Source organism: Spermophilus citellus (genome assembly GCF_964194105.1).
Source record: "Spermophilus citellus genome assembly, chromosome: 1".
Classification (NCBI taxonomy): domain Eukaryota; kingdom Metazoa; phylum Chordata; class Mammalia; order Rodentia; family Sciuridae; genus Spermophilus; species Spermophilus citellus.
The window spans coordinates 202,930,165-202,956,871 of record NC_138182.1 but is presented as its reverse complement, the minus strand read 5'-3'; positions in this window follow the sequence as shown (position 1 = coordinate 202,956,871).

Below are 26,707 nucleotides of genomic sequence, written 5' to 3'. Positions count from 1 at the left end.
AGGGCAGGAGATATACAAAATGAGTCTCTATGCCTTCCACAGCAAAAAAAAAAAAAAAAAAAAAAAAAAGTAAGGATGCATAAACATGCACGCACACACACACACACACACACACACACACACACACACACACACCACATAAAGAGAGAGAGGAAGATAGGAGAACGTTAAAGAGACCCAAGAGCCAACTGATGGATTCTTAAACGGCTAAAGTTGAACCAATTTGAAGAAGCTAGCAAGTAATGTAGTATTAGCTAATAAGCTTTAGTATAAAATAAATATTTATGAATCCACACAGACAAATGCATGAATCAATCAATAAATAAAATTGGCACAAGAGACATTTCTTCCTTGGAGAATTGCAAATAATTTATGTAGATACTCTGCCTTCCCAAGGAGATCATCACTCCCTATTTCCCAAGAGTGGGTTGTTCATAGAGAACTTCTTCCAAAGAGTTCATTATGGACAGTAGGAGAGAGGAAGCAGAATAAACTTGAAGTGAAAAAAAAAAAACTAACAAAAGACTACCTGAGCTATGTCACTAAGGCCAATATCAACAATGAGAAATCATTAACAATACTTGTGATATGATGTGATGAAAATGTTGATTTACCTCTGTGATGTTCCTCAAATAATCTCAAAATCCCAGTCTACTTGTGAGGAATACATTAGACAACTTCCAACAATACAGCATCCTACAAAACACCTGAGCCATACTCCTCAAAATGTCAACATCGTTAACAAGAAAAGTTACAGAAACTTTTACAAACAGAAGGAGCCCAGAGAGACAAGATGACTAAATACAGCATGCTATCCAGGATAGGATTTTATAATTCATAAATCAGGTAAAAAGTTTTAAAAAATCCAATAAATGTTTTACTTTAATTAATTAGTAATATGGTTATTTGTTGTAAAAATATATCAGGTAAGTTGTTAATGGAGGAAATTGATGTAGTATGGGGTATATGGAAAATTTTTGCAACATTTTTTCAGTATTTCTGTAAACATACAACTCTGTTTTTTTTTTCTTTTACATTCTTCCCTCCCCTCCCCCAGTTGTGTGTTAGCATCCACATATCAGAAATAACATTCAAACTTTGGTTTTGGAGGTTTGACTTAGCATGACAGTGTTCAGATTCATCCATTTAGCAGCAAAAGTCATAAAGTCATTCTTATGGCTGAATAATATTCCATTGTGTATATCTGCCACAATTTCTTTATTCATTAATCTGTTGAAGGGCACCTATTTTAATTACATAGTTCAGCTATTGTGAGTTGAGGTGCTATAAATATTAATGTGGCAGTATTACTGTAGTATGCTGAGTTTAATTTCTTTGGGATTATCCCAAGGAGTGAAATAACTCTCTCAAATGGTGGTTTCATTCTACCACTTGGGACTTCAGATTCAAGAACTATGAAAGCAAAGCACGGTGGAGTACATGTGTAATTCCAGAGACTTGGGAGGCTGAGACAGGAGGATTGCAGGTTCAAAGTCAGCCTCAGCAAAAGTGAGGCACTATGAAATTCAATAAGAATCTATCTCCAAATAACACACAAAATAGGGCTGGAAATGTGTCTCAGTGGTCAAGTGCTCCTGAGTTTAATCCCGAGTATACCCCTCCACACACAAAAAGAATGAGGGGACAATAAATACAAGCTATATGAAAGCACTAAATTTGTGGCACTTTGTTACAAAATGTAAGAAATTAATACAGCACATGAAGCACTTGTTCTAGCACTGGTTAATTTCCATACATTGTGGAGACTGTTGCTTTTATTTTAATTTCCTTTAGTCAGATCTTGTCTTTTTAATTAATTCATCTATTTTAATCCAGTATATATGACAGGAGAATGCATTTTGATTCATTATACACAATTGCTGCACAACTTTTCATTTCTCTAATGTACAGGATGTAGCGTCGTACCATGTGTGCAGTCATACATGTACCTAGGATAATAATGTCCATCTCTTTACACCATCTTTTATGCCCCCCATAACTCCCCCTCCCCTTCCTCTCCTTTGCCCAATCACACTTCCTCCATTTTTCTCATGCCCCCCATTATGGATCAGCATCCACTTATCAGAGAGAATATTCAGCCTTTGTTTTGGGGGGAATTGGCTTACTTCATTTAGCATGATATTTTCCAACTCCATCCATTTACCTACAAATTCCATAATTTCATTCTCTTCTAACTCTGAGTAATATTCCATTGTGTGTGTGTTTGTGTGTGTGTATCTATATCACAATTTCTTTATACATTCATCTATTGAATGGCAATCTAGTTTGTTTCCACAGTTTAGCTATTGTAAATTGAGCTGCTATAAACATTGATGTGGCTATGTTACTTCTATAAACATTGATGTGGCTGTGTTACTACAGTATGCTGATTTTAAGTCCATTGGGTATAGACTGAGGAGTGGGATAGCTGAGTCAAATGTGGTTCCATTCCAAGTTTTCTAAGGAATCTCCATATTGATTTCCAGAGTGGTGGCACCAAATTACAGTCCCACCAGCAATGTATGAGTGTGCCTTTTCACCCACATCCTCAACAACATTTATTGTTGTTTGTATTCTTGATAACTGCCATTCTGACTGGCATGAGATGAAATCTTAGAGTAGTTTTTATTTGCATTTCTCTAATTGCTAGAGAATGTTGAATATTTTTTTTCACATATTTGTTGATCAATTATATATCTTCTTCTGAGAAGTGTTTGTTCAGCTCCTTAGTCCATCTACTGATTGGGTTATTTGGTTTCTTCATGTTAAGTTTTTTGAGTTCTTTATATGTCCTGGAGATTAGTTATCTATATGACATGCATGTGGCAAAAATTTGCTTCCAAAATGTAGGCTCTCTCTTTACCTCCTTGATTGTTTCCTTTTCTGAGAAGAATCTTTTTAGTTCAAATTCATCCCATTTATTAATTTCTTGTTCTTTAGAAATCTTGTTTAAAAATTCAGGGCCTAATATGATGTGATGAAGATGTAAACCTACTTTTTCCTCTATCAGGTGCACCATTTCTGGTTTAACTCCTAATTCCTTGATCTACTTTGATTTGAGTTTTGTGCATGGTGAGATACATATAGGGGTTTAGTTTCATTTTGCTGCATATAGATTTCCAATTCTCCCAGCAACAATTGTTGAAGAGGCTATCTTTTCTTCAATGTATGTTTTTGGCTCTTTGCTAGAATGAGGTAACTGTAATTATGTGGTTTTGTCTCTGTTTCTTCTATTCTGTACCATTGGTCTACATGTCTATTTTGTTGCCAATGCCATACCACTGTTATTTCTATAGCTTTGTAGTATAGTTTAAAGTCTGATATTATGATGTCTGTTGCTTCACTGTTCTTGCCAAGGATTGCTTTGGCTATTCCAGGTCTCTTATTTTTTCCAAATAAATTTCATGATTGCGTTTTCTATTTCTACAAGGAATGACATTGGGATTTTAATTGGAATTGCATTGAATCTGCATAGTGCTTTGTGTAGTATGCCCATTTTGACAATATTAATTTTGCCTATCTAAGAGCATGGGAGATCTTTTCATCTTCTAGGGTTTTCTTTAATTTCTTTCTTTAGTGTTCTGAAGTTTTCACTGTGGAGGTCTTTCACATCTTTTGTTAAATTGATTCCCAAGTATTTTATTTTTTGAGTCTATTGTGAATGGGGTAGTTTTCTTAATTTCTCTTTCTGTGGATTCAACACTGATATATAGAAATGCATTTGATTTATGAGTATTGAGGTTATATCCTGCTCTTTTGTTTAATTCATTTATTAAATCTGGAAGTTTTCTGGTGGAGTTTCTTTTTTGGATCCTTTAAGTCATGTCATTTGCAATAATAATAGTTTGAGTTCTTCTTTTCCTATTCATATCTCTTTAATTCCTTATGTCTGTCTAATTGCTCTGGCTAGAACTTCAATGACTATGTTGAATAGAACTGGTAAAAGATGGCATCTCTGTCTTGTTCCAGTTTTTAGAGGGAATGCTTCCAATTGTTCTCCATTTAGAATGATGTTAGCCTTGGGTTTAGCATAGACAGCTTTTACAATGTTGAGGTATTTTCCTACTGTCCCTAGTTTTTCTAGTGTTTTGAATATGAAAGGGTGCTATATTTTGTCAAATTCATTCTATGAATCAATTGATATAATCATATGATTCTTTAAGTGTATTGATGTGATGAATTACTTTTATTGATTTCTGTATGCTGAACCAAACATGTATCCCTGTAATGAATCCAACTTGATCATGGTACACTATTTTTTCTATTGGTTGTTCACAACATTACAAAGCTCTTGACATATCATATTTCATACATTAGATTGAAGTGGGTTATGAACTCCCAATTTTACCCCAAATGCAGATTGCAGAATCACGTCGGTTACACATCCACAATTTTACATAATGCCCTATTAGTAATTGTTGTATTCTACTACCTTTCCTATCCCCTACTATCCCCCCTCCCCTCCCCTCCCATCTTCTCTCTACCCCATCTACTGTAATTCATTTCTCTCCTTGTTTATTTTCCCATTCCCCTCACAACCTCTTATATGTAATTTTGTATAGCAATGAGGGTCTCCCTTCATTTCCATGCAATTTCCCTTTTCTCTCCCTTTCCCTCCCATCTCATGTCTCTGTTTAATGTTAATCTTTTCTTCCTGCTCTTCCTCCCTGCTCTGTTCATAGTTGCTCTCATTATATCAAAGAAGACATTTGGTATTTGTTTTTTAGGGATTGGCTAGCTTCACTAAGCATAATCTGCTCTAGTGCCATCCATTTCCCTGCAAATTCTATGATTTTGTCATTTTTTATTGCTGCATAGTACCCCATTGTGTATAGATGCCACATTTTTTTATCCATTCATCTATTGAAGGGCATCTGGGTTGGTTCCACAGTCTAGCTATTGTGGTACACCATTTTTTAAATATGTTTTTGTATCCAATTTGTCAGAATTTTATTGAGATTTTTTGCATTTATGTTCATCAGGGATATTCATCTGAAATTTTCTTTCCTTGATGTGCCTCTGCCTGGTTTTTGTATCAAGATGATATTAGCTTCATAGAATGAGTTTGGAAGTGTTCTTTCCTTTTCTATTTCTTGGAATAATTTAAGGAATATTGGTATTAATTCTTCTTTGTAGGTCTTGTAAAACTCAGGTGTGAATCTTTCTGGTCCCAGGCTTTTCTTGGTTGGTAGGCTTTTGATGGCATCTTCCATTTCCTTGGTTGAAATTTAAATTGGGTATGTCCTCCTGACTCAGTTTTAGTTGATCATATGCCTCTGGAAACCAGTTGATGTTTTCAAGCTTTTCTATTTTAATGGAGTATTTATTTTCAAGATAGTTAATAATTGTTTTCTGTATTTCAATAGTGTCTGTTGTGATATTTCCTTTTTCATCACTAATTTTAGTAATTTGAGTTTTCTCTTGCCTTCTTTCATTAGAGTGGCTATGGGTTTTTCAATTTTATTTGTTTTTTTTTCATAAATAAGGTTTTTGTTTTGTAAATTTTCTGAATTTTTTTGTTTGTTTCAATTTCATTGATATATGCCCTGATTTTAATTATTTCCTGTCTTCTACAACTTTTGTTGTAGTTTGTTCTTTTTTCCCTAGGGCTTTGAGATGTATTGTCAAGTTATGTTTTTTATTCTTTTAATGAATGAGTTTAATGCAATGAACTTTCCTCTTGGCACTGCCTTCATAGTGTTCCAGAGATTTTGATATGTAGTATTTGAGTTCTTGTTTACCTATAAGAATTTTTTTAATCTCCTCCCTGATGTCTTCTGTTATTCATGTATCATTCAATAGTGTATTAGTTTGTCTCCATGTGTTGGAGTAGCTTCTATTTTTTATTTTATCATTGATTTCTAATTTTATTCCATTATAGTCAGATAGAATACAGGGTAGTATCTCTATTTTTTGTATTTGTTAAGATTTGTTTTGTGGCATAACATATGTCTCTTTTGGAGAAGTATCTATTTGCTGCTGAGAAGAAAGTGTTATTTGTTCATTGATGAATGGAATATTCTATATATGTCTTTTAAGTCCAAATTATTGATTATTTTATTGAGTTCTATAGTTTCTTTGTTTAGTTTTTGTTTGGAAGATCTATCCAGTGGTGAAAGAGGTGTATTAATGTCATCCAGTATTATTGTGTTGTGGTCTATTTGGTTCTTGTAGTTGGGAAGGGTTTGTTTGATATACATAGATGCTCCATTGTTTGGGACATTGAATTTTATTATTGTTATGCCTTGTTGATGTATGAATCCCTTGAGTAGTATAAAATATCCTTCTTTAACCCTTTTCAATAGCTTTGGTTTGAAGTGCACTTTTCTGATATGAGGAAGGAAACCCTGCTTGTTTTAATGGTCTATGTGAGTGATACATTTTTTTCCCACCCTTTCACCTTCAGTCTGTTAATGTCTTTTCCTGTGAGATGAGTCTCTTGAAAGTAGCACATGTTTAGGTTTTTATTTTTTTTAATCCAACTTGTCAGTCTATGTCTTTTAATTGATGAGTTTAGTCCATTCATATTCAGGGTTATATGATTAGTGTTCCTGAACACTTATTTTTGGTTTTTAACTTGACTTGTTTTCTCTTTTGATTGGACTTTCCTTTAGTGTAGTTCCTCCATTTGCTGATTTTCGTTGTGGTTTCTTATTTCCTCCTCACAGAATATTTTACTGAGAATGCTCTGTAGTGCAGGGTTTCTCACTGTAAATTATTTTAACTTTTGTTTATCATAAAAGATTTAATTTTGTCATCAAATTAGAAGCTTAATTTTGCTGGATATAAGATTCTTAGTTGATATCCATTTTTTTTTTTTTCAGAGCTTGCTATATGTTGTTCCAGGATTCGGTTACTTTAAGGGTCTGAGTTGAAAATCTGCTGAAATCCAGATTGATATCCCCCTGAATGTATTCTTATTCCTCTCTCTTGCAGCCTTTAAGATTTTTTCCTTATTAAATATGCTAAGCATTTTTATTATAATGTGCCTTGGTATATACCTGTTATAATTTTGTATATCTGGTGTCCTGTAAGCCTCTTGAGTTTGATTGTTTAATTCATTTCATGTTTTGGAAATTTTCTGAAACTGTATCATTGAAGAGATTTTGTGTTCCTTTTGTTTGAACTCTGGGCCTTCCTCTATCCCAATAAATGTTAGATTTGGTCTTTTGATGCTATTCCATGATCTTGGATGTTCTGTGCATGGTTTCTTACCATCTCCACTGTTTTGTCAACTTTATTTTCAAGATTGTATCTTTTGTTTTCATTATATGACATTCTGTTTTCCAAGTGGTCTAGTCTATTGTGATGATTTCTATTGAGATTTTTATTTCCTTTATTGTTTCCTGAATTTCAAGGATTTCTGATTTTTTTTTCAGAATCTCTATCTCTTTCTTGAAGTAATCTTTTGATACTTGTATTTGCTCCCTTATCTCTTTGTTGGTGTGATCAATGGTTGCCTGTATTTGCTCACTTAGGTCATTTTTAATTTATAGATCATATTAATTATGAACATTCTGAACTCCTCCTCTGACATTTCATCAACTGCACTGTCCATGGATTCTACTACTGTAGTATCTTGGTTTGTTTGGGGCACTCTCTTCCCTTCTTTTTTCATGTTGTCTGTGCATCTTCTTTTCTTGCAGTGTTGAGCTAGGTATTATGGTTTCTGTCTTATAATCTTGTAGTGTCCCTGCAGATTACCTGTACCTCACCTTGGTATTGGGCTTCTAGTCCCAAGCCAGTGTCCCACGATGAGTGCTACTGCAACTTAAGGTGGTGGTGGCAATAGCAGATGTAACTCAAGATACCAGTGGGAGTTTCCCAAGATGGATGCAACCACTTTGAGAGATGGGGCTGAAAGTGTGGGATGCCTATTCCAAGCTGCAGTTGCCTTCAGGCCCTATATATTGCCCCAATGTGAAGGCTCCTGCATGGGAAGGGCTATGGTGATGGCTGCAGTGACCCAAGATGGAGGTGGTATAAGCCTGTGCTCTGGCAGGGGTCTGCTGGTTGGGGAGGCTAAACTTACAATTCTTATAAGAATTAATATAATTTTTAACATGGTAATATGTGAAAAGGTAAAGAAGAGAAAATAAAGAAAACAGAAAAAATATTGCTTCTGATAAAAAAAAATGTAGAAATATTTGTAGAGTTATTTAAACTTTTTTGGACATTGTACTACAATGATTTAAGACAGATGACTCAATCAAAATTAATAATGTATACTGTATAAAATATTTATCATTATAAATACATAGGGCATTGACTAAAGTGTTAGTTAGATGTTTAATAAAATAATGCAAATATAAGTTTTGCTAATTCAATCAATTGTGAACAACTACTATTATAACATATATTTTAGGTGTGAAGAAATTTTTAGCACTAAGAATTATTTTTGGTCAGTAAAAGAAAGAGATCATTAAAATGACATACTCAAAGTTAAAAATATTTGTAATTGTGTTAAATAATTTTGTATTTATGTGGGATAAATTTCATCCCTTTTGCATATTCATAAAGTGACACATATATAGATTTATATAATTTTCATAGCTTATGAAAATTATATATATATATGATATATAAGCTATAACTAAGTTTTCCTTACTCAGAAAATTCTGAAAAATATAAAAAACACAAACAAAGAGGGAGATTTAAGGGCCAGAGAGTGAGCTTGAGTATACCTTTGACACATTCAGAAGCTGGCTGGACACAGCTAGGCCATTTTATTCTCCTGTTAAAAAAAAAAAAATTCATAAAACTTGTACTCCAATAACATAGAAAGTATTGAAGGCATTGACAAATTTCTTGAGTCATATGATTTTCCCAAATTGAATCAAGATGATATACAGAATGTAAACAATCAATTTCAATCGATGAAATGGAAGACACCATCAGTAGCCTACCAACCAAGAAAAGCCCACGACTAGATGGAAATACAGCTGAGTTCTACAAGAACTTTTTTTTTTTAAAGAGAGAGTGAGAGAGGAGAGAGAGAGAGAGAGAGAGAGAGAGAGAGAGAGAGAGAGAGAGAATTTTCAATATTTATTTTTTAGTTCTCGGCGGACACAACATCTTTGTCGGTATGTGGTGCTGAGGATCGAACCCGGGCCGCACGCATGCCAGGCCAGCGCGCTACCGCTTGAGCCACATCCCCAGCCCTCTACAAGACCTTTAAAGAAGAAATAATACCCATACTCTTCAATTTATTTCAGGAAATAGAAAAAAAGGGAGCACTTCCAAACTCATTCTATGAGGCCAATATCATCCTGATTCCAAAACCAGGCAAAGATACATCAAAAAAGGAAAACCTCAGATCAATATCTCTAATGAACATATGCCACAGTCTTGGCTGGGCACAAGATCACGAGCCACTTACAGCTTTGTCGATTCAAACAGCAATTCTTTATTCCCGAACTCACACCGGCCTCTACACACGTTCAGGGGAAATCCCAGTTCTGCCGCCGCTCAATTCACCTACTCCAGGAGGCTTTTTTCCAAAATCCCATTTGAATCTCACAAGAACTCAAGGGGAACAAGCAGCAGGAACACCCTAATCCCAGCAGCAATAATCTTCAACCTCCAACTTCCCTAAAACCCCTATTGTCTTAAACCGGGAATGCCTTAAACCCAAGGACCAGGATACTTCCTCAAACCTGATCAGCTCTAAACCCGGATCCACCTTGGTCCTTGAGCAAGGTCACCTTACATGCAATGTCAACAGCGAAATCCATTTAACATGGGGTACACTGGCAAGGAAATTTCGATGCGTCATTCCTACTTGGCAATGGCCCTCAGCAAACATAGATGCAAAAATTCTCAATAAAATTCTGGCAAATAGAATACAAAAATATATCAAAAAGATCTTGCACCACAATCAAGTGGGATTCATCCCAGGGATGCAAGGTTGGTTCCACAGAGAGAAATCAAAAAATATAATTCATCACATCAATAGACTTAAAGAGAGGAAGCATATGATCTTCTCAATAGACATACAAAAAGTATTTGACAAAATACATCAACACTTCATGTTCAAAACACTATAAAACTAGGGATAACAGGAACATGTCTCAACATTGTAAAAGCTATCTATGCTAAGCCCCAGGCTAACATCATTCTAAATGGAGAAAAAAATTGAAAGCATTCCCTCTAAAAACTGGAACAAGATAGGGATGCCCTCTTTCACCACTTCTATTTAACATAGTTCTTGAAACACTGTCCAGAGCAATTAGACAGATGAAAGAAATTAAAGTGATACAGATAGGAAAGAAAAGAACTAAAATTAGCACAATTTGCTGACGATGTGATTCTGTACCAAGGAGACCCAAAAAAATCTACCAGAAAACTTGTAGAACTAGTAAATTAATTCAGCAAAGTAGCAGAACACAAAATCAACACCCATAAATGAAAGGCATTTCTGTATATCATTGACAAATCCTCTGTAAAGGAAATGAGGAAAGCTACCCCATTTATTAACAATAGCCTCAAAAGAAAATAAAGTACTTGGGAATCAATCTAACAAAAGAGGTGAAAGACTCTACAATGAAAACTAAATAATGTTACAGGAAAAAAAAAATTAAACAAGACCTTAGAAGATGGAAAGATCTTTCTTGTTCCTGGATAAGCAGGATTAACATTGTCAGAATGACCATACTACCAAAAGCACTCTACAGATTTAATGCAAATCCAATCAAAATCCCAATGACATTCCTCACAGAAATAGAAAGAGCAGTCATGAAATTCATCTGGAAAAATAAGAGACCCAGAATAGCTAAAGCAATCCTTAGCAAGAAAAGTAAAGCAGGTGGCATCACTATTCCACACTTTAAATTGTACTACAGAGCAATAGCAGCAAAAACAGCATGGTATTGGTATCAAAACAGACTGGTAGAAGTATGGTACAGAATAGAGGACACAGAGTCTAATCCACATAACTAAAGTTATCTTATATTAGACAAAAGCGCCAAAAAAATACATTGAAGAACACATAGCCTCTTCAACAAATGGTGCAGGAAAACAGAAATCCATATGCAGCAAAATGAAACTAAACCTCTATCTCTCACCATGCACAAAACTCAACTCAAAGTGGATAGGGACCTAGGAATTAAACCAGAGACTCTGTGTCTAATAGAAGAAAAAGTAGGCCCAAATCTCCATCATATCGAAATAGGCCCCAACTTTCTTAATAAGACTCCTTTGGCACAAGAATTACAATCAAGAATTAATAAGTGAGATGGATTCAAACTAAAAAGCTTCTTCTCAGCAAAAGAAACAATGAGGTGAATAGAGAGCCTACAGAATGGGAGCAAATCTTTACCCCTCATACATCAGATAGAGCACTAATCTCTAGGATATATAAAGAACTCAAAAAGCTAAGCACCAAAAAAACAAATAACCCAATCAATAAATGGGCCAAGTACCTGAACAGACACTTCTCAGAAGAGGATATACAAACAATCAACAAACATATAAAAAATGTTCAACATCTCTAGCAATTAGAAAAATGCAAATCAAAACTACTCTAATATTCACCTCACTCCAGTCAGAATAGCAGCTATTAAAAATACAAACAATAAATGTTGGTGAGGGTGTGGAGAAAAGACACACTCATACTTTGCTGGTGGGACTGCAAAATGGTGCAGCCAATATGGAAGCAGTATGGAGATTCCTTGGAAAACTTGGAAAGGAACCACCTTTGACCCAGGTATCCCACTCCTCAGTCTATACCCAAAGGACTTAATAATACCATACTAGAGGGACACAGTCAATGTTTATAGTAGAACAATTCACAATAGCTAAACTGTAGAAACAACCCAGATGCCCTTCAATAGATGAATGGATAAAGAAAATGTGGTATTATATAAAAAGTGAAATCTTACTCAGCAATAAAAGAGAATAAAATCATGGCATTTGCATGTAAATGGATAAAGTTGGAGAATATAATGTTAAGTGAAGTAAGCCAGTCCCAGAAAACCAAATGCAAAATATTTTCTCTGATATAAGGAGGCTGATTCATAATGGGGTTGAGACAGGGAGCATGGGAGGATTAGATAAACTGTAGACAGGGAAAAGATGAAGGATCTGGAGGGAGGGGGCAAGGGGTAAAAAATAGATGGTGGAATGAGATAGACATACTACCCTAAGTATATGTATGAAAAAGACACAAATGGTGCGAATATATTTTGTATAGAAGCAGAGAGATGAAAATTGTGTTCTACATATGTAATATACATTGTAATGCATTCTGCTGTCATATATAACAAAGTAATAAAAAATTAAAAAAAAAACAATTTCATAAAACATCTGGTACATTCAATGTTACTCTAAGAGTACATTCAAATGAGACAAAGCAAGGACACTTCAGAACTTTGTCTAAGCCCGGATAAAAGCCAGGTCACTGGACAAAATAACAAACATCCCTACTCTTTTTAAATGAGTAGCATTCATTACTTTATTTCATCATAAATTCATCTCTGCTTTCTGTTATTGACCATTTGTGTGTTGTAGCTTCCTCAGACTCTCCCTCATATCATTATGATGAAACCCAAATCCTATAATAGTTTCCTTTAACACCCTCTTATTAGACAGTGAGCATTTCACATGCTATTTGTTCTTCCTCACTGCAGGAAGGAATAAATACAACTTGTTCAACTGCTGGTTCATTCCTGGAGATCTTTAGCTACAAGTCATTGCCAGAAATCAAGATAGTAACATCACACAATAGACAACCTTTAAATTTCAGAAGATCTGATCAGCAAATGCTCTCTGTAAATTTCTTATACCTGGAAAATGTCACTTCAGCTACCACACTAGTCCTTCAATAGCAATAAAGTAATCACTTACTGCTCAGTACAGTTTATCACAGTAAACATTGTGGTTTAGGTAATTGAAGAGAGAATATTGCCATTTCTGCCAACCACCTGGCAAGGATCTACCCAACCACTAAGCTTTTTTTGTCTTCCCCCTCTTTCTTGAATCTTACTGCTTCTTGCTGTTTATAAATTCTTATACATTGGAAATTTAATTAGTTCTGTGTATTTTTCTCAGTCTAAGCTAAAATCTAACTTCACTTCCTGCAAATATGGCATAATTTAAAATAAACAGAACAGAACTCAATGCCTCTAACTTCTTGGAAAAAAATACTAAAAAGTGAAGGCCAGTAGAGGATAGATAGGAAGCATTCTGCTTTCAGAAATGGTACTACTGCAGATTGAAAAACAGGATTAACAGTACTAGTCTGAGAACCAAATATTATTAGGCTAAGAACTCAAAAATCAGTCACTACCCCAAACAAATTGTGGCAGATATAGTTATTGACAGCTATATTATTATTTCAGAATCCAGTAGATTCTTATGGCTAGGCTGATAGTTCTGAAAGTAGGTGCAATATATACACATATTACTATAATTAACACAAAGTTATATTTTATCTTTGGATTTATTTTCTGTCTTCCAGTGTTTTGTCTTATCCACCATTTCAGTTACCCTTTCTCTGAGGCTGTTTTTTCTAATATATATCTCTGTGTAATTCCAAGGACTTGGAAATATTAAACTCTTCTATTTTCCTATGACAGCTTAGATCAGAAACTGAATATCATCTATCTTTTGCCATATGGTTTCTTTTTGTTCCATTATCAGAAATGTGACTGTGCACTGTCTCCTAAACAAAGTTTCACCTACACAGATCATAGCAAGGGCTAGAAAGTATTTAATTCTCTAGGAGGGAATTTTGAAAATAAGTCAAATTATTTTCTTCTCAGATTGATGTAGGTCATAGAGCTTTATTGTCTTTAAATATCTGGATGGTTATTGTAGGAAATGTTAAAAAAAAGCAGGGATTTAGTAAAGATTTTGAGCATATTGAGGAAATTAGATCAATAATCATAAAACTGTGCTCTGGATAGCCTGCACTGTCTTGCTACAGGTTATGATTGTTTCCTTCTCTTAAAGCACAGCTGGTATACTTTCTATCTCTTTTATTATCAGAGTTCCATATACAATTTTATTTGAAAATAAATAAGAATTCTGCTAGTAAAATACAGCTATAACTCACAGGAACAGATGACATTGAAAATGACCTTTCATCCCAATAACTTGATTGTAATATCTAAAGTTCTATATGACCATATAAAGTTGAGAAAACAATTAAAAAGGAAAGCTTGCCATTATTATCCAATTATGTTTTAATAACTGCTCATCACATTACTACAATATCATTTTTAAAAGTTAATAGGGTTTGAGATTAGTGGCAAATGCACTATTCAGGATGAAGGAGGCTTCAGCTGGAGCATGCTTATGTATCAGGCAATCAATGAAGATAAGTAAAAGGTCACTGCATCTGTAGCACACAAATACAATTACCAAAATGTGTAGTTACATAAACTGTATCCTGAAAGCTCTCAATTTATTACTTAAGATATCCTTAATAAATATAATAGATCAATTATGATTTGTTTTTAAAAAATGTTTTTTGCAAAGGAATCATCACAATATTTGTGGTAAATAAATTTTCCTTATAATCTGAAATTCTATAAACAATACATTATACATTAACAGCAAGATCTGGATCATCTTTGCAATGTTTGAAGCAATAAAAATTATATTTTATCCTGATACACTTCAGGAATATGAATTTACATAATGAAAAGCCAGAATTTCAAATTTCAACATGGATAAAATTTTTAGTTCCATAAAATGGAGACATTCAATTACTTGAGTATATTTGTCATAGAGAAAAACTAAACAAGAATCTGATGTGCTACTTATTGAGTGCAGATGATATAGAGGAAGTATTTTTGATAATTTCCCTTTTCCTATTTTTTGTTGCTAATATTAAACATTCTCAGTAGCATTTCAGTTTCTGTGTGATACACTGAATTTATACTATAATGTAACCTCAGATCACTTTGAAAATCCTATCCTGAAAATGGCTTGTGTTCTTTTATCTGTGTGTGTTTGTCTGTATACATTTCCAGTGTACAATACAATACAGTATCATTAACATGATTTCCATGCTGAGTATTTGATCTCTATAATTTAATCATTTACACAATTGAAACTTTAAACCCTTCAACTAACATCTTCCCATTTTCCCTCTGCATCTGTCTCTATGTATTCAATGCTTTTTAGATTATATAAGTGAAATCATGGAGCATTTTTGTTTTGTGTCTGTCTTTTTTCACCTATAATAATATTCCACAGGTTCATTGAAGTTGTCACAAATATCAGGATCTTCTTCTTTTTAAAGGATGAGAAATATTATAGTATGCATGTACATACACATATGCCACATGTTCTTTAGCCATTATCCATCAGTGGTGGGTACTAAGTTTATTACCTCACATGGCTACTGTGACTAATGCTACAGTGAACAGAGGAGCAGAGGAGTACATATACTCACTGATGTATACAAAAAAGAGGGATTGCTGAATATATTAGCTCTATTTTTTAATTTTTAAGGAAACTAAATACTGTTTTCCAAAATGACTGTACCAATTTGTATCCCCAACAGCCTTCAAGAAGTCCATTTTTACCACATTCCCATAAACACTTTTGTTAGAATAACCATCCTAACAGATTATGAGGTTAGTTCTCATTACAATATTTATTGTATATTTGAAATCTCCAAAATAGTATTTTTGATCTACTTATACATAGTAAAATAGTTGCTATAGTCAAACAAATTACAAAATCCATCATCTCACACTGTTATCACTTTTCATGGTAAGAGCACCTTAAACCTACTTTCTGAGGAAATGCCCAAGATACAAGGCAATATAATTCCCATGTTGAAAATTAGATCCTTAGACTTATTCATCACACACATCTTTGAAAAAGTACTTTTACGTGTCAATATTTCCTCCTCCATTACTCTCTCTTGGTAATTCTTTTATTCTATGTATTGATGACTTCCTTTTTCTTCATCTCCCCCTTTGCCTTCCCCTTCTCCTCCTTCTCTTTCTTTTTGAGAGTCCTTATGTAAGTGCAATCATGCAGTATTTTTCTTTCTGTGTCTTACTAATTTCCTTTAACAAAGTGCCCTTGAGTTTCATCATGCTGTTGTAAATGGCAGAATCTCCTATCCTATTGTAGTTTTGATTTCATTCCCCTCACTATTACTGGTTTGGGCACCTTTTGATATGCATATTAGCTAACTGTAAGTCTTGGTTGGAAAAATGCCTGTTAAAATCTTTTGTCCAATTTTTTTTTTTCATAACAGGGATTGAACTCAGAGGTACTCAACCACTAAGCCACATCCCCAGCCCTATTTTGTATTTTATTTAGAGACAGTGTCTTGCTGAGTTGCTTAGCGCCTCGCCTTTGCTGAGGCTGGCTTTGAACTCATGATCTTCCTGTCTCAGCCTCCTAAACTTCTGGGATTATGGAATGTGCCACTGTGCCCAGCTGTTCATTTTCTGATAGGGTTGTCGGTTTTCTTGCTATTGAGTTGTCTGAGTTCTTAATACATTTTGAATATGAATCCCTTATGGTATTCATGGTTTGTAAATATTTTCTCCAGGTCATTTTTCAGTTTGTTGATTGCTTTCTGCTCTTCATATAAGCTCATTAGTTTCATGCCACCCCACTTGTTTATTTTTTGCTTGTGTTTTTGCTGTCTTCACATAATCATTGATAAGACCAATGTTTAAGAGCCTGTTGCCCGATTTCTCCTAGAAGATTTATGATTTCTAATCTACATTATGTTTTAATCCCTTTGGGGTTTATTTGTGTAATTTGTAGAAGTTCAGGTCCAATTTCATTATTTCACACTTGGACATCTGCTTTTCCCACACCATTTATTGAAGAGCCAATTCCCAATTAATATTCTTAGCAGTCTTGTCAAAAATTAGTGCATCCTGTATGTATGGTTTCTTTATTTCTGGGCTCTCTATTCTGTTTAATTGGTCTCTATGCATGTGTTTATTTCAGTGCCATTCTGTGTTAGTTACAAAAGCTTTGTGTTGTAGAATTTGAAATAGAAAACTATGATGCCTCCAACTTAGATCTTATTTCTCAAGTTTGTTTTGGCTATTTGGGGATTTTTTTTTATAATTCCATACAAATTTAGGGTATTTTTATATTTCTATTAAAAGTGACATTGGAATTCTCATGGGAATCAAAAAGAGTTTGGGGGTTACTCTGAGTAGTATGGTCATTTATTTGCCAGCATTAATTTTTTTCAATTCATAAACACAGCACCATGCTGCTTTTCAGACCATCCTCATGGCTCCTTTGTGAGTCAAGTTTGCCCATCTTTATCCAACAGACGTGCCAAAGCTGACAATTGGTGATTCTCTTACAATAAAGTCGTAACATACTCTAAATTCCCACCAGAAAACCTGCTGTTTTCTGTGAAAGAAAATCTTTTTAGTATTACAGTTAATTACAATACAGTTTTTGTTTCAGCTATTTGACTTTCACATAATTTATGCTTATTTTACACAATTGTTAAGATGAAAGATATGATAACAAAATGATTAAATAGGCATAATGGTATCCCAAACATTATACATGTATAGCTACCTTATATTATTAATTGTAGGAAACAAGAACCAATCACTTAATCTCTAAGGAAAGACTGTTCATTTTTATAAGGGGAACAACAATAGTACCAGACTCCAAGAACTCTTGAGAAAATACAGAGAAATAATGACAGCAATGTGTTGCCTACCAAAACTAATACAAATAATATAAAATAAATGGTACACTTAGGCTTGTACTATTTTACATTTCAATATGCAGACAATACATACAACCATCATGAAACTCAAGCACAATTATTCTCTTGGCAGATATTCTTATTATTATTTAGTTGTTGCTAAATCATTACTGTTTTAGTTACACACAATATTTAAATATTTACAAATGTCAATATCTATGTGATATGCTACATTACATATACACATGCATACACATATACACAAATACATACATATATACATCCCTGCTGGAGACTGAACTCTGAGGTGAGATCTACAACTTCAATCCTTTTTTAGTTTGAAACAACTTTTCCATAAGTTGCTGAGGGTCTTGCTAAGTTGCAGAGGCTGACCTCAAACTTGCAAACATCCTACCTCAGCTTCCTGAGTTCCTGGGGTTAAAGGTATACAAGTGCCATCATGCCCAGAAAGACAATATATTTTTATAAACTTCTAGTATGATTATATGAGTTAGTGATTAAAGTGACACGTGAATTTAAATTTAAATGGTATTTTCACTACTGTAATTCAATTGTCATTAATAATCAAGTCAGAATCATTATAGGTAAGTGTACCTTTATGAGTACACTTAGCTTTAATTTGTAAATGAGTCTTTTTAAATCATTTTGAATTCTCTTTTAATAGTTAAAAAGCTACATTCTTCTCCAGCAATTTTAAAGGAAATTAACTTATAAGGTTAATTTGGTCATGTTTCCTTAGTGGTGGGACACATAATCATAAAAGCAAATGAATAACACAACACAAATATTCTAATTATGTACCAGTGATCTGATAGAGTACCCTATACATCTCTACCCCATTGACTTTGATATTGCTCACATACTTGCTTTGACCAACAGAATATAGATAGATAGATAGATAGATAGATAGATAGATAGATAAACAGACAGACAGACAGATAGGAAATGGTGGCAAATCCAAGTAAAGAACATTTTTCCATTGCCCACTTGCCTTTCCTGATAAGCATGATGAAAAGAGCATGCTTCCAATAACTGCTATTCTATCCACCTCAGTTTTATAATGGGAGACACATAGAACCATCCTAAATCCAAACCTGGCCAACTGCAGTCAAAGATAGATTATCCAATCCACAGACAATAAATATTTATTGTCACAGAAACACTTGATTAATATTATACAGTTTTGGAGTTACTTATACTTATTTATTTTTGTGATACAGAAAACCATTTTTTAGTCAGGATGACATGAAGAAACACAATAAATTTAAATGTTTTAAATATGTAAATAGTATAATATAAAAGAATAAAAACCACTACACATCAAAGAGATTATTTTCCAGGTGTCAAGCTTAGCTTTAGAGTTTTAGGAGAACTTTTATAGTTTAGTTTCTCTGTTAAGCACAGGCCTAAATTTCTTGAATAAGGGTGCACCTTGAGGATGTCAAATTCATTCACTGTTCTCAACAATGTTGCAGGGTTTCAATCATAACAACTGTGTCATGTGTACATTGGAAGTTCACCTATGAAAACCAAGGTTAGACTTCCTGACAAAATAAAAAAAAATTTAATGAAAAACTCTCTTTTAATTATGGGACCTATCTTTGCACCATCATTTTTCCTGGATCTTTTCCCAAAGGTTCCAATGAGATAGGTAGTCAAAGTGTGACTGATGATCAAAATTTTGACACTTTGAACTGTTTTATATTCATTACTCAGCTCCCAAATTATTTGAGTCATTTAATATATTCAGCAATTTTAGATTCACTATTTATTATGTTTAAATATATTCATTAGTACTAAAGTAGTCTATTGAGGGATGTAATGTAAAATAACACCATAGACAATCTTTTTCTTTTTTTCTCTTTCTTGTATTTCTTCTTACTTCCACATCTATCCCTTTTCATATCTTCTGAAACTGTATTTTCTTAAATGTTTAAGACAGAGATATCCGAAAATTAGACTAAAGACATGGCGATTTAGGTAGGACATTTCATAAATTAAAGAATGCAGTATATCTAAATGAAAAAAAATTTCGTTGCTCTCATCTTAAAATGTACATCCAGTGAATCAAGAGAATCTAATAAATATCTAATATATATTACTTTCTTGATCTCATTTTCATAGAGATAATTATACATAGAGGTGGAATAAATACATTTCATCTTTTAATAAGCCCACAGAAAATTATGATAAATCATCATAACCACCATTTCATAAGTATGAACCACAACATTGTACTAAATATAGTTGTCAGGATCAGTTAGGCTTTACTGTAATAACAGGTAAGCCTTAAAACATCAAGGGTTTAAGTATTATCAAAATTTATTACTAATATACCAAGTCAGTGCAGCCAGTCAGGTGTTTCCCTTTATTTGCTGATGGCTACTTTTCATGGTTTCTAGGATTTTCAAGGCAAAGTAGGACAGTGATGAAAAAGAAGAAAAACATAGCATCTCTTAAATGCTTCAGATTAGAGGTGCCACATTTCCTCTCATATTCTCATTTACCAAATCTGTCACTTGGTGACACACTAATTCCAACGAAGGCTTGTGAATGTTGTCATTCTATCACCAGAGGGTGTCCAAGCATGTCTAAGAGAGGGCGACCTCAGCATGAAATCATTCAGTTTCTTTGATCATGCTATCTTGGTGATCTAGCCCCAGGGCAACACCCTGTACTTGGAGGTCAGAATGTTCCTCTTTGTCAAACAGTCTAGTTGTTAATCATTTGTGGGCACATTGTGTAAGTTCCTCCAGGTGGATGACGTTTTAATTAATAATTTGTCTAATCTTTTATAAGCATACAATGAATGTTCTACTTATCTGTAGCTGAAGAAGCAAGATTGACATAATTTGTCATGTTTTGTTGTTGTTGTTGTTGTTATTCTTGTTCCATTTACTAAGAGTCTCTCCCCATGTGCACATTTTAGTTTACCTATCTCAGTCTTGTCTGTCCAGAAAATGAAAATGGTCCGTGTTACAGTTAGAACTGCCTTCACTAAGTGGTCAAGATATGCCAAACTTACATTATTGTTCCTAAGAATGTACTCTTATGACACTTCAAAAATCAAGAGATTCTCACTACTTGAAAACAACTTTATAGTCATACGATTTTTGACCAAATCTTAAAATATGCTGTGTTCACAGAGATTAGCTATCTGATCATATTTATCTCATATGGTGGCATTTAGCTCCACTTTAATATTGGCACTTGGACAAGATTCTGGGGAAAAAACCCTGTCCCCTAGTTTCCTGGCCTTCGTTTTCAGAATTTTGTCCATTATGGTGTCACAGATTAGCCTAACGATTCAGTGGAAGTAGAATAAATCAAAAGATCCTGGTAGCTTCATTAGGATAATTGAAAAATGTAACATAAGGGACTTCGTGAAGATAAAAAGTTAGAAAGAAAGGTAGGAAAAAAGGAATATGCAAAGAGAGACATGAATGAACCATAATAGCAAGAGAAATAAATCAACAGATAAACTGATTTCAAAAGAGCAGGAAGACCCTCACTATTGCTAAATGCTACAACTTGAAGACTTTCCAAATGCTTTTCTCTTCGATTTCTTTTTGTATTTGCCATATTTCATTTATTCTTTCTCTGATGTTACAGATTAGCGACTATACAGAAATATCATTGAAATATTACCTTCCATTTTTTAAAAAAAGAATGAGTTTTGTCATCAAATAAATCAAGGAAACTTGGTAGATTAATGTTGAGTAAACACTTAAAAAATAAAAAAATATTTCAAGAGTCTTCCTAATTCCTGCTTCCTCTGGCATGTCTTCATCCTGAACGCTTCCCTTCACACTCTTCCTTTTTCACCCCCTTAGAATAACAGAATAAACGTCATCTCTTACTGTAATAAATGTGATGAAATTAGGCCTTTCATCTGCACCCCAAAAGAAAGCTGCCATCAGGATAGCAGAAGCTAAACTGCTGCTCTCTGAATCCCAATATACCTATATATCTCTCTGTTTTTAGTGACAACATCCAAGGTAATTTCAGCAGTTGATAAAAAAGAAATGACTTCTCACAATGTTACCATTAGAATATTTTATGTACCATAAAAGAGGCACTAATTACTATAGGAAGACAGGGACAGTTTTATATGTTTTCCTCTAAATGACATAAACCACTGTAAACTCTGTAGTTAATATCATTCTTGTCATGAACTCTTTTCAGATTTAAATCCAGATAATTTCCAAGTTTGTTTTGCAAAATTCATGTTTGAAGAATCATGAATTACATGTTCACACTCTTCAGTATTTCTTAAAAATACACACAAGGAGTATGTTTCAGTTTTAGTACAAAACTAAAACAAAACTCCAGTTTTCACCAACAGTAAAGTTCTCCTGCAAATGGAAAGTATTTAAACATGGCAACTTTCCATGAGAATGCTTCAAAAGTTGACTTTATACCACAGGCACTAAACCTGGATAATAGAGGAGAGGATAGTTATATTTTATTGGATTGCTAAAAAGTGCTGAGCCTTGAGATTGTGGTACTTCTGTAATAGAATCAGATCATGGTTAAGTGTTTTTAAATGTACTTTCACTATGCTGTGATTAAAAAAAAATAAAAATTCTGAAAAATCCTTTATATGAGAGTACTTTTAATGATATCAAAAAAAAAAAAAAAAAGCAAGGGCTGGGGATGTGGCTCAAGCGGTAGCGCGCTCGCCTGGCATGCGTGCGGCCCGGGTTCGATCCTCAGCACCACATACCAACAAAGATGTTGTGTCCGCCGAGAACTAAAAAATAAATATTAAAAATTATCTCTCTCTCTCTCTCTCTATCTCCCCCTCCCCTCTCTCACTCTCTCTTTAAAAAAAATTATTAATGATAAGTTTCCATGTGAAAAAAAAAAAAGAAAAAGCAAGCACTACATGCATTATATAGACATTAACTGTAACACAGACTGAAAAACAAGACAGGTTAGATTATTGTCTAAATACTATCCTACTTTGAATACAGCCTCTAGTTTGTTCCAGTGTTTAAACTCATTGTAGCCAATTTCAAATCTACTTTTCTATTTTCAAAACTAAGTTACAACTTGCCAAGTTATTCTATCTTACCACAGAGCTGATACTAGGGGAATTCACTGAATATAAAAAAAAAATCATTTAATGTTGTATTCATTTAATAAATGTAATAGTAGCAAGTTTAAATAGATTCGCATTCATTTCTAATATAAATTAAGAGACTATTGTTTTAGTCACATAAAATCATGACTTAGTGAAATTGATCCACAACTTCCTCAAAGTTCATCAGCAAAGTAGCCAGATGAGGTAGTGCATGCCTCTAATCCCAGCAGCTCCGAAGTCTTAGGAAGAAGAATCACAAGTTGAAAGTCAGCCTCAGCAATTTAGTGAGGCTCTAAGCAATTTAGGAAGACCCCATACCAAATGAAAAAATAAGGCTGGATATGGTGGCACTCACGTATAATCTCCACAGTTTGGGAGACTGAGGCAAGAGAATCATGAGTTCAAAGTCAGCCTCAGCCTTAGCAATTTAGTGAGGCCCTAAGCAGCTCAGTGGAACACTTTCTCTAAATGTAATATTTAAAAAAGGGCCAGGATGTGGTTCAGTGGTTAAGTGCCCCTGGATTCAACCCCCATACAAAAAAAAGAAAAGAGAGAGAGAGAGAGAGAGAGAGAGAGAGAGAGAGAGAGAGAGAGAGAGAGAGAGAGAGAGTAAAACGGCTAGGAGTATGACTCAGTGCTTAAGTGCCACAAACCAAAAAAAAAAAAAAAAAAGAAAGAAAGAAAAGAAAAAAGAAACAACAGTAAAGTAGAAAAGAATTAAAAGAGCTTTAGCATTAAAAATGTACTATTAGTTTTAATACTATTATTAAAGTTAGGTCTTTATAAAAATGTACTTTCCCACTGTAGTAGTTCTAAAAAATGAAATACAGAAAAATAACTCTTCTAGGTTTGTCTCATTAAAATATTCTACATTGTATTCCAAAATATATTCTAACATTCCTTAAGAAAATAAAATAGTAAACACCAAATGTATATGTGCATTCATTAAATGCCAACTCTATGCCAGACACTGTGCTCTTGCTTGGAATTCAATTATGAAATGCATGTTTTAGGGGAAAGTAGTAAAAAATACACATAATTCCATTTCAACATAATAATTGTCATAAAGTAGATATGTAGGGTATGTGAAAGAGCCTAAATATTTTTCATTGTCTTAAAGCCTCCTCTTGTTCTAATTAATAATAGGTTATTTTGTTGTTGTGGTGGTGGTGGTTGGTAATAGGGACTGGACCAAGTGGCATTTTCTCACTGAGATACACCCACAGCCTTTTTATTTTTTATTTTGAGATTGGGTCTTGTGTCTTGTAAGTTGGTTAGTCTAGCCTCAAACTTGTGATCCTCCTTCCTGAGTTACCCAAAAATAGCTGGGATTATAGGTGTGGGCCACCACACCTGGCCTAGTAAAAGTTTCTTTTCATTACTTTTGGAGATACAAAGTTCACAACAAATCATGTAACTTTCTATTAATCTTTTTTTTTCTGTCAAACCAGCAATGAGTCTTAAAGAAAAATTTGCTGCAGTCCGGCTGCAGCAAAATAACCGGGGGGTGACGAACAACTTGTGTACCTTGATACAGCAGGAGTAGGAGCCCTTTATTGTAGGACAACAGAGGTATTTATACATTCCACACAGCTTATCTAATTAACATAAACTAGTTACAGAAGTCAACCAATAAGGAATCTCCACACTTAATGGCTTGCTGGCTTTGCTTCATAAACCACTCCCTCTGGCAAAATGCCAGGTGCCATCCAGACTTGTTTACAGACTCTAACATTTCCCCCTTTTGTTTAATTTAAATAAGGACCATAGTGGTTTTTACACAAACACCATAAATAATCTGCTACAAGCAGAAGGGGAGGATACAAAATGCCACAATACCAAGCCAATTGATGGCTCCATGCAAGAAGCCCTTGGAAAAATTATACCAGCAATGACACTGTTAGCAAAGATACCGAGTTACAATTTGTTGTAGATTACAGTTTGTTTTCTCAGTCCAGGTAAAGCAGTGTCTCAATAGATTAACTCACAGTCCAGGTAAATCACAGTCCAGGTAAGTTCTGCAGGCAGCTAGCTTGATCCGAAGTCTCGTCCAGTTCTCAGCAACACTGGAAATTCTTCCACCTTCGTTTTCACTGGCACTGGGACGAAGGCAGGAACTTTAGATAGCTAAAGAAAATCCTGTAGCATTCCACTAAGAAAACAACCTTCTGAACAATTTAGTACAATATCTCAAGGTTTTTTACATTTGAAATAAGCCTTACTGGTGCTCATTACTCATTAGCTTCCAGGTGTGGGAGAACCATTGTAGCTTAGTAATTGGCATCGAAAATGACCAAACATCAGGGACACCTGTAGCGTCTTCTGCCAGCTGTAGCGTCCTGGGCAGCCCCAGATGGCCCTGAGGAGTGTTCCACATTCAAACTGCTTCCGGGCACAGGGAGCAAGAGCCTGTGAGATTGTGCCTCTGGGTCAGGTTTGGATTTGGGCTCTCACAGTGGCGTTCCAATCCCCGGGCAGGGGGCGGGGAAGAGCAGGCTGCTGCTGCTTGGAAAGTCCTTGCTGCGCCATGACCGGCTCAAGCACATGGCAGCCATCGCTCCAATTTTGATTCATGCACCCTCCGGTAACGAAAAGTATTCAGTAATAGCCTTTTGCTGCAACTTTTTTCCTGATAATCCTTCCTCCTCTGAACTTTCTTCTTTCTGATTAGAGTTCCTGAGCTCTTATCAACACATGCCCTAACTATTCTTGGTTCCATTGGGGTGCCTCTTTCCCTTATCAATTTATCTAATACCCCTTCCATATTTTCATCACAAAGACAATACAACATTTCAAGACAAAACAAGACACAAACATACTGTATCAATCTTCTCCATTTTCTCGAAATGGCCATTTTTCCTCTCGCCCTATCTGGCTAGGGATGAGCAGATTTGCCCCCGTTCTATCTATGGACGGGTAGCTTTTTTTTTCGTCATTTACCTCAGAGTGTCCCGGGGCTCCCCGTATGGGCCACCAAATGCCGCAGTCTGGCTGGGCACAAATCACGAGCCACTGAAGCAGGAACAAACTTTATTTTTGAACTGCAAGAAAACACTTCACACACACTCCCGGGGAATTCTCCCAAACGCCATGCGCCTAGTCCAGGAACCCACAGCTGGAAATATCTCTCCCAGAAATCCCTCCTCCTGCACTTCCCCAACCAATGGGAACTCTCAGGGAATCCCCAGGAATCCCCAGGAGAACTCCAAAGTAGTTCAAGAACTCAAAAGTAGCGGCCGAGGCGGATAGTAATGCCTCGATTGTCAACCAATACTGTTGGCAAAATGCCAGGGGCCATACAGACTCGGCCGTGGCAAAAATTCTGAAAGAAAATTGAAAGGAAAGTATCTATTTCTCTATCCTATGAGATGATGCAGCTAATTTCTTCTATTTGTCCTGAAGTTAAATAAATATGGGAGTACTTTAAAAAAATAATGAAATACTTGGGAATAAACTTAACAAAAGAGGTGAAAGACCTCTACAATGAAAATTACAACATACTAAAGAAAGAAATTAAAGAAGACCTTAGAAGATGGAAAGATCTACCTTGATCTTGGGTAGGCAAAATTAGTATTGTCAAAATGACCATATTACCAAAAGCACTACACAGATTCAATACAATTCCAATCAAAATCCCAATGGCATTCCTTATAAAAATAAAAAAAAAAAATCAATCATGAAATTTATCTGGAAAATAAGAGACCCAGAATAACCAAAGCAATTCTTAGTAAAAAAGAGTGAAGCTGATGGCATTACTATTCCAAACCTTAAACTATACTACAGAACAATAGTAAGAAAAACAGCATGGTATTGGCACCAACATAGACCTGTAGACCAATGGTACAAAATAGAAGACACAGAAACTAACCCACATAACTAGATTATCTTTTATTAGACAAAGGTGCCAAAAATGTACATTAGAAAAAAGATAGCCTCTTCAA